Here is a 9,906-nt window from a genome sequence, read left to right as displayed (position 1 = left end):
ACTGTCAACTCTCCTTCCACTTGTCCAGACCGTAGGGCACCTACCGTCTTTGGCACCATCTTTGCCATTCTACCCTGGGTGTCCCGTTGCCTCTTACATACAGACTCAGCCTGGTGGGGAGGAGGGGTATTTCTAGGGGCTTCTGCATAGCTTTTCCCACCATAATGGCTCCAGAATGGATGGAGAGTCCCCCTGGGAAAATCGGAGGCTCACTGCCCTTTCCTCTCTCCTGGAGCTGGGGAATGGGTCCCTAACCCCTCAGGGACCCCTTGACCAACAGCAGCGCAGTCAGAATCAGGCAGCATACTTCGTTTCCACCGTTGCAGCGTTTTGTGTTGTATCTGAATTTATGACAAAAGACACTGGTATCCCATTTCTGGTAGTGCTCTACAAGTTTTGTTTTTATTTCAGGTCTTAATTAAACATTTGAACAAATTTAAAGAAATACCGTGGAGCTGGGACCGGAGGAGAGTCTGGGTGCTCGGGGGCAGGACCACAGCTTCTGCTCTCTGTCACCCCCTGGTGGCTGCTTCCTGCCGGCTGGGCGCCCTCCCACGGGCAGTTTTCTATTGACGCTTCAGGGTGCAAACTGAGTGCTCACTCTGTGCCAGGTCCCCTCACCCCATGCCCCAAGGGTCCAGGGACAAACCAGAGTCACAGCTTTGCCCTTGAAGGGCTCTCAGGACGGCTGGTGCTTTGGGGACATGGCGGGCAAGGGGCTGGGGGTACAAAATTGCAGCTGCTCCTGGGCTGGGCTCAGCGCTGGGCCAGCGGAGACCCCTCGGAGGGCACCGCGGCCTGAGCCCGGAGGCGCGCAGGCAGGTGGGCTGGGTGTGTTAGACTCTGGGGATAGGACAGTGGGGTGCTGACCTCCACACCCTGACTCCCTCCGTCCTCTCCCCTCGTGCCCTGACCTCACCCCACCATGAGCCCCGCACGCTGACCTCCATCCTCTGACCTCAGTTGGTCCTGACCTTGCCTGTGGAGGTGCCTAACGAGGGGGCCTGCAGTTCGCCATCGTGGCCACACGGGGGCGCGCCCGGGCCCACGCTCTCCGGGGAGGAGGGGCGTGGCCAAGGCAGGCCCGAGGGGAACTGGCGCCCTAACACCTGGCTGCTGCGCAGGTAGGGGCTGGGCTGCAGGGACTCCTAGGGGCGCGACTGACAGGCGACAAGAAGGTGGACTTTAGCAACTACAGAAACTGCTTACATTTGTGTGCAGGTGTATGTGTGACACGAACACGCTCACTTGGTGGTGGCATTTTTGGAGAGTAAAATGCCCACAGCATTTTGGAGGCACAGGTGACTGGGTTAAGAAACCTGCCCCCACTGTGCCCTCTTGTTAATCTTATTTAGGTTTTAGTCTCCCACACTAGACTATTCACACTCCAGGAGAGAAGAGATATATGTCTGTTTGCTCAGTGCATGTTCCTAGTGCCTAGTGTCTGGTTGCTCAGCAAGTATTTATGGAATGAATGAATGGATGAGCCAGCTGTCCCTGGTTAACTGAAAATGTCTGCACCAGGTTAGCTGACTCGAACAGACGAGGGACTTGATGTTGATTATAAAGCAAAGTCTCACTTTTGCATCCATGGCCCTTGTGGACACCTGAAGTGGTGAGTTATGCTGCTGGTCACATCTACAACTTGGCCTCTAGCATTCCAGTGTTCCTCCCACCCTGGGGGCCAGGGGCTGGGGGTGTATGTATTAGGGCACGTGTTTCACCTTGGGGAAGGCAGGGGGGAGCTGGGGCAGCCTGATGGGCTGTCCAGAGGAAGGGGGGGGGCCCTGGTTGACAGAAGGATCATTGGCTGAGAAGATGGGTCTTTTCCTATCTCAGCCCTTGCTGCCTTGAGGGAAGTGAATTGAGACCCGGATGAAATGACCAAGAATTCTCCTTGTGCTGGGGCTGTAGCAGCTGGAATTTCTATTCCCAAGTGGTGTTAAATCTGCCCACATTTCCCCACCTTTCTTTGCTGCGCCCCCTGGTGGAAGTCTGCTGCAACCCTCCCTGGGCCAGGAGACCTTCCCCGAAGGCCTCCCCTCTGTCCCTGCCCCTGCCCCAGGTGTCTGTCTCATGTTCCTTGAGTAGTGGATTCTAGTTCAGGGGAGCTCTCCTCTCATCAACACGACGCTTCTGGGGTCTCGCTGCATTGCTGAGTGAACTGCTAATTTGTTGCTCCCTCTTTGCTAGGACGCTCCCCTCTTTTGAACACCCATGATTGTAGTCTTCGTGTGCGAATCTTCCAGGGTTATCTTTCCTGGGGCGGAATGTCTGGGCCAGGCACACCCAGCTTCGCTGAGTCGCGCTAAACGCCTTTCCAGCCCGGGGGTATGCTCTTGTTCCCACCTCACTGTAGGGGTGAGTCGAGGTCCCCACGGCCTGTCCATGTCCTCATCTCTGGGACCAGCGGATATAATATGATGTGGCACATGATGCGATTAGGATCTTGCAAGGAGGCGCTTCTCCTGGATTAGGGGAGGTGGGGGCCCTAAAAGCAATCGCGTGCATCTTTATGAGAGACACACAGAGGGGACACAGAGGCAACGTGAATGCGGAGGCAGAGAGTGCAGTGATGTGGCCACCACTCCAATTTAAAAAGAGAGAGAAAAGAAATACTTTTCTGTGGTCTTCACCCACCAACTTTGGCAGTTTGTTATGGCAGCCCCAGGAATGAACAGATCCGCTCACCTTCAGAACACGGGTGCTCTTGTTGCTCCACGTGCTCCTGACCTTTGCGATCACGTAGGTTTTTAATTTTTCCTTTGATGGTTGTAATCTTTAGAATTCTGCAAACCACATCCACCAACATCATGCTTGCTTGATTTCAGTAACTTAAAGTTTTTTAAAATATGTTTTTATTGATTTCAGAGAGAGGAAGGGAGGGGGAGAGAGAGAGAGAGAAACATCAATGATGAGTCATTGATCGGCTGCCTCCTGCACGCCCCCTGCTGGGGATCGAGCCCCAAACCCGGGCCTGTGCCCTGACCGGGAATCGAACCGTGACCTCCTGGTTCATAGGTCGACACTCAACCACTGAGCCACACCGACCAGGCCATTTCAGTAGCTTTAAAGTCTTTCTCTCTTCTTTATAAATAAAGGCAGTTTTACTGAGGTATAATTGGATAACATTCACCAATTTTAAGTGTACAGTGTGACAAGTTTTTTTGACAAATGCACACAGGCTTGCAAGAGTTCATATTCTACCTGGTAGGGGTGGCAGAGAAAATAGGGAGCAGCTCAGGCCTCTGTCCCATCCTCTCCTTGTCCCAGCCTCCTTACTGCCAAGAGCCATCTCCCCTCAACACCAGGCCTTTGCTGTCCCTTGCCTGTCATCAGGGAATCCTTCCGGCCTCTATCTGACACCGCTTTTACTGCTGGGCTTTCTCCATCGGTGGGTTGTTGTACTCCTGGGCTGCTGTAACAAAGTACCACAAACTAGGGGGCTTAAAAGAACAGAAATTAATTTTTTCCCAGTTCTGGAGGCTAGAAATCTGAAATCAAGGTGTCAGTAGGTTAGTTCTTTCCAGAGGCTTAGAGGGAGAATCTGTGCGTCTCCCAGCTTCTGGTGGCCTCTGGCAATTCCTGGTATCCTTTGGCCTGTAGACACATCACTCTACTTTCTGCCTCTGTCTTCCCATGGCCTTCCCCCCCCCCCCTTTTTAAAAAATATATCTTTATTGATTTCAGGGAGAGGAAGGGACAGAGAGAGGGAGAGAGGGAGAGAGAGAGAGAAACATCAATGATGAGAGAGTCATTGATCGAGCCCGCAACCCAGGCATGTGCCCTGACCAGGAATCGAACCCCGATCGCCTGGATCCTAGGTCGATGCTCAACCGCTGAGCCACACTGGCCGCGGCCTTGCCCCCTCTTTCTTCTCTTCTAAGGACACCAGACATGGCATTTAGCACTCACCCTAATGCAGTATGACCTTGACTTAATTCCATCTGCAAAGACCCTGTGTTTGAATAGTCACGTTCCAAGGTTCCTGGCAGATATGAGTTTGCAGGGACGTTATTCCAGCCCTCTGTGTCTGGAAAGGGAGACAGGTGTCTCCCTCTGTGTCTTGGAAAGGGAGCCAGGTGTTTCCCTCTGTGTCTTGGAAAGGGAGCCAGGTGTCTCCATGGGCCTATTTCTGGGGGAGTGGAAGCTGCACCCAGCATCCTTTCCTGAAATCCCTTTTCTGCTGCAGTCAGCCAGGGCTGTGTCTGTGACTGGTACTCAGGGTGTCCCTGACCCAGGAGTCAGCAGGACATGTGGACAGGGGCTTGACACGGGCATGACGAAGGGTCCCACATGGGCCAGGTGTGAGATGGACAGGAGTCCAGCAAGATACCTGGCGCCACCCTCCCTCGTCCTACAGGCCCAGCCTGGCGCCCTGGGTGATGCGTAACATCCTACCCATACACTCCTGCATCTACAGCCACGACACACAGCTTCCTGCAGGCTGCGACCCTGGCTGTGTGGTCAGTGGAGGTCGTGTGCCCCACATTCCCTCTCCCCTGGTCCTCCCACACCTGCAGCAAATCGTCACAGCCATGGATATGTCCCTGAAACTTGTAAGACGTCCTCATGGATACCAGACCCTGCTTGCCAGGGTGTCCTGCATGTCAGCCATGCGACGGAGTTCACTTCTCTCTCACACGGTCACTGTGGGCTGGGTGGTGAGGGCTGCTCCTTCCACTGTCTCCCTGTGATGGCTCCTCCCAGGGCTCAGATGTGCAGCACTAGTGTCCCCCAGGGACATGGCTGCTCCCTCTGATGGCGTTCGAGCCTTCGCCGGAGTTCTCTGTGGCCATAGCACTCTACTCCCCAACTCATCGCCTCCGCATCTGCCACCTCCCTCAGTTCCCTCTTTGCCTTGAGCCCATCTTAGACATTTCTTTCTATTAAATGAAAAAAAAAAATTAAAATAGATTTTATTTTTTTAGAGCAATTTTAGGTTCATAGAAAATGGTGTACAAAGTCCAGTCCCCATATAGGCAATTTCCCTTCTGTTAACGACTTTCATTAGTGTGGTACATTTGTTACAGTTGATGAACCAACATGGACACAATTCTATTAGCTCTGGCCCACAGCTAACATCAGGGTCACTCCTTGTGCGTCCCATGGGCTTTGACAAATGTACTATGACATGTATCCTCACACTATGCCTTCCTTTTGGTGTCCCCACCAACCTTTCTCCCATCGGACCCTGGCAGCCCTAGGAATGCTTTTCTCATGGGAAGTTCCAACCTGAAAATCATAGAAGGGCATCTTGTTTAAAAGTCACACTCAGGCTTTGTGGGGGTCCAGCCCCCTCTCCAGGAGGTGACCAAGTGAACTCCCCACACAGCCCGCTAGACGCCTACAGCCAGCTCTTGGAACACACACTCTCTTACTTTTAATCTAGTGGCAACTAACTCCGACCTGCAGTCAAAGTTTCATTTTTCTCTCAAGTAGTAAAAACACCTGGTGAGATAAGCAAATTAAAGCCACACTGAGATCCCATGATCTAGACAGCAGATTGGCAGAACTGAGAAGCCCAAGCGTGCCAAGTTGAGGCTAGGCTGGCGTGGTGGGGACTCACACGCTGCTGGTGGGAGTGAAATTGGGACAGCCACCTAGGGAATAAACCGTCACCAGGTAACCCTCCCCGCAGGGTCTACTTCTGGGTGGAAAAGCTCTTGCCTGGGTCCCCGCAGGTGACAGGCATCATTGCGTCTGGGGCCATGTTGGCCAGTCGCGATCACCCTTGGTGGCACGAGCAGGGTTCGCCAGCATCAGTGTTGGAAGATGTATGAGAAGGTCAACTACAGAGCAACAGGAGAGCACAACAGCAGCACCCAGACGAGGGTAGATCTCACCAACGCCACACAAATCCAAGGACACAGGTCAGGAAGGAGCGCGCCCTGCATGATCCCGAAACAGCCCGCACACTTTGGGGATGCAGGCAGCTGGGAAAAGTGTAAGGAAAAGCAACTGAAGTCAAGATTGGGGGTCTCCAACCACATGCCCTGGAGGTAAGGTCTTTTTGGGTCTGTGTGCATCCTGGGTGCTCCGTGTGGCCTAGCGTCCCCGGCCCCCTGCCCCCTCTCAGCCTCCAGCCTTGGGCTGCTGTGAGGCTTGACCCAGGTTGTGTAGGTAGAGGGGACCTTCGGGGGCCAATTTGATCCATGGGAGACCTGGGCCCTGGGCTCTGGACCCTAGCGGGGTAGGAATGTCACCTGGCAGGTTCTTACCTTATAGCTCTAGATTTTAGTTGAGAAGCAAACCTCACCTGATGTACCCCATTGTCTGGTTTCCTGTCTTCAGACTCATCCATTCCAAAAGTATATTATCTGTTTAGTCTTTTCCCAGTCGGATGTCACCTGCTTGGGAACAGGGCTTCCAAAGCACAGGGCCCAAGTCAGGCAGCTGAGTTGATGATCATGGCCAGCTAATGATGGGTGACACGCATCTCCTGTCACTCCAAGTTCAGTGAGAGCCTGTCTGCTGTGGGGGGTGCAGACATCACCCTGCCGAGCCTGGAGGCCACTGTGACATTCTCCCATGTCAGCTGGTTTCCCTCCCTCCAGCCCTGGCCAGGCTGGACCTGTGCTCTCACTCAGCCTCCCACACCACAAGGGCCAGATACCATCCCTCATTTTTGAGACAGAAACACTCAGGCTCAGAAAGGTCAAGAGACTTGCTCAGGGCCCCACAGCTCCCAGTCTCCGAGGCTGGGCCTGCCCTGAAGCCTCTTGGACGGGGGACATCTGCAGCCAGGAGGCTGGAGCCTGAGTGGATGAGAGGTTTTGTCCCTGGAGTAGAGGCAGTTTCTCCTCTCTCCCCATCCAGACACAGAACCCACGTGGGGTGGAGGAGCCGGCAGCTCCAACCTCTACCTGAACCACAAAATAGCCCAAGGTTTCTATTTTCCACACTTTTCTGTTTTCTGTTTATGAAATGTGATGCTGACTTTCCATTTCTGACAGTAATAGAATTTTTTAAAATTCCAGGTTTTATTAAACATTTGATCAAATTTATTATTTATTTAAAAATTTCAAATATTTCAATTACAGTTGACATACAACATTATATTAGTTTCGGGTCTACAACATAGAGATTAGACATTTATATAACCTATATAACTAAGGTGATCGCCCCCCTCGCCCCTGTAGGTCTGGTACCCCATCTGACACCATACAGAGTTATTACAATATTAGTTACATTTCCTATGCTATACTTTACATCCCTCTGTCTTTATAACTGGCAATTTGTACAACATTTGATCAAATTTAAGGAGAAAATGTGGAGCCGGGACTGGGGGCCTGGGTGCTCTGGGTCAGGACCCTGCAGGAGCCGCAGCCTCTGCTCTCTGCCGCCCCCTGGTGGCTGCATCCTGCAGGCCGGGAGCCCTCACTTGGGCAGTTTTCTGTTTATATCTGGGGGTGAAAATTGAGTTTCCACTCATGCCCAGCCCCCCCTCCCCCGCTCTGGGGCTTCAGGGAGGAACCTGAGACACGACCTTATTCCCAGGATGGCTGGTGCTTTGGGGGAGATGGCTAGAAAGGAACTGGGGAACAAACGTGCTGAGCCAGTGGACCCCTCAGTGGACACTGGGGTCTAAGCCTGGAGCTGCACCTGCAAGTGGGCTCTGGTGGGCTGGCCACCTGGGCAGTGACAGGTGCTGCGACGTGCAGGAGAGACCCGCGCTCTCGCCCATCTTCCCTGGGGCTCACCCTCGCCCTCTAGTGGGGGGAGGCCACAAAGGCTGACTTCTGCTTGGTACCCCTTTCTCTCCCTCTGCCTCCAGGGGTGGGGTGGGGGGTCCCGGTAGGGGTTAGGGTTGGGGATAGGGAGGGGGGCAAGTGGCCCTGCTAGGACAGTTGGGTGCAACTGCTGAGTGCAGTGACCTGGCTGGTGGGCATTCTTCTGAGGTCTCCTGCAGTAACTGGCTGCACAGCCGCCTTCCCTGAGACCATGACCTCTCATGGGCCCCCTCTCCTCTCCTTGGCTCCCCTCCTCCCAGGTGTTCCTTTGTCGCCTCCCTCATTCCTAAGCCCATCTCTCCTTTCTTCACTGTGCCCCTCACAATGTCCCCGCCCTGTGGAAACCAGGCTTGGTTGCATGGAAGGAGAGAAACAGGCCAGCAGCCGACTCACCGTCCCTGCCATTGATGCAATATGTCCTCGGCAGGGACTTCTCGAGAGAGGGCATCCTGGCGGATGTTGATGAGCCTCCCACATGTCCCTTCAGGGAGGATGGGTCACCCCCTGTTGCTGGGACAACTGCTAGCAGACCCCTCACTCTCGGGCTCTTAGGGACAGTATGCCAAGACCATGCCCCCTCCCCACTGAAAATGGATGACAGGAGGTTACACAGGCCTAGCCTCCCCCTTACCAAGGGGCCTCCTGCTCCTGACCCCTGACCCCTGACGTCTATGTAGAGGCTTCTGAGCCCCTGATTGTGGGCTTCTAGGAGCCTGGCCCTTAGCAACTGGAGCCAGGTGTGATCTGAGGAGGCCACTCTGGGATGGGGTCTTGGAGCTGAACTCTGCCTCCTGGCTGGCCGTGGCCCCAGCACTGACAATGGGTTGTACGCGACCAGGGAGTTTGACCCTGATTGCTAAGCTCAGTGGAGGCTCTGGAAAAAGCTGCCAAAAAGCTGAGAGTGGTCAAGTGGCAGATGAAGGCTACACATAAGAGCAGAAGGGCACCTGGGCAGCTCATAAGGGCAGAGAAAGTGAGCGCCACCAGTGGCCGAAGGGCCAAGTGGCCAAGCTCCGGGACAGAGATGCTCCCTTGGGGTGATGGACTGGCCAAGGCCTGGGCCTGGCTAGAACAAAGTGGGGCCTGACCCGTGGGAAAGTGACATCTGGGTTGTTGTCCATGAAATTTTGAGTCCCCAGACCTCCTAGCTTGCTGAGTGCCATCCCCTCTGCCCCTTATCAAGAGCCAGCATACCCATCCTGTATTAGTTTCCTGTGGCTGCTGTCACAAGTCACCACAGTGCACATGAATCATCTCACGATTCTGTAGTCAGGAGACCCGTGGCTTTCATGGGCTAAACCCAGGTGTCGGTTGGTCCCCCTGTAGGTTCCAGGGAGAACGTGTTCCTGGCCCTTTCCAACTTTTGGAGGCTGGGGCGTTCCTTGGCATGTGGCCCCTTCCTCTACCTCCAAAGCCAGAGGGCCAGTGATTACATGTGGCCCTCCTGGATAATCCAGAATGATCCCCTACCTCAAGGGCACCCAGTTAGCTACTTTAATTGCCTCTGCACCCTTTATTCCCCCTTTGCCAGGTATCTGACATGTCCACAGTTTCTGGGGATCAGGATGTGGATGTCTTTGGGGGCCATTATTCTGCCTTCCTAACCCCCCTTTGTAATGCAGAGGCCTCTCATCTCCTGAACACTAGCCTTTAACCAGGGTTAGTCACAGCCCAGCCCTGCAGGGCCTGTCAGAGGAAAGTGACTGTGTCCCAAAGGAGCTGTGGGGTCTGGCCATGACGTTCCTGCAGGAGTCGTGGGAACACAGCCTGGGCTGGTGGTCCAGACAGCGGAACCAGGCTGGACGTGGCAGAAACCCTGACCTGGAGTATGAGCCTCCAGGAGATGGAGCCAGAAAACCTGCTGGGGCCCATGGCCCGCAGGATGGCCCAGGGGACACATCGTTTGCCAGAGCCCCAGGGAATGCACTGGCAAGAGGGCCGGGCACTATTAGCCATTGCCTGGGGCATTTTTTGGTCAGGGGGGCCTGAGAGTGAGAGGTGCAGTCTCACTCTGACCTTGTCACTGGCAGAAGGCCCAGGAGCCCACCTGATGGTCACTTGCCCTGTCTTCAAACTGGGGACAGATGTGGTTGGTGGCCGCCCAAACTGCATTGGTTCTTAGGCCAGTGGGTGAGAGCTCCCACACTGGAGCCTAAGTGGAGGCCTCGAAACT

Source organism: Miniopterus schreibersii, assembly GCF_964146895.1.
Source record: "Miniopterus schreibersii genome assembly, chromosome: 3".
Taxonomy (NCBI): domain Eukaryota; kingdom Metazoa; phylum Chordata; class Mammalia; order Chiroptera; family Miniopteridae; genus Miniopterus; species Miniopterus schreibersii.
This window is presented reverse-complemented; position numbering follows the sequence as displayed.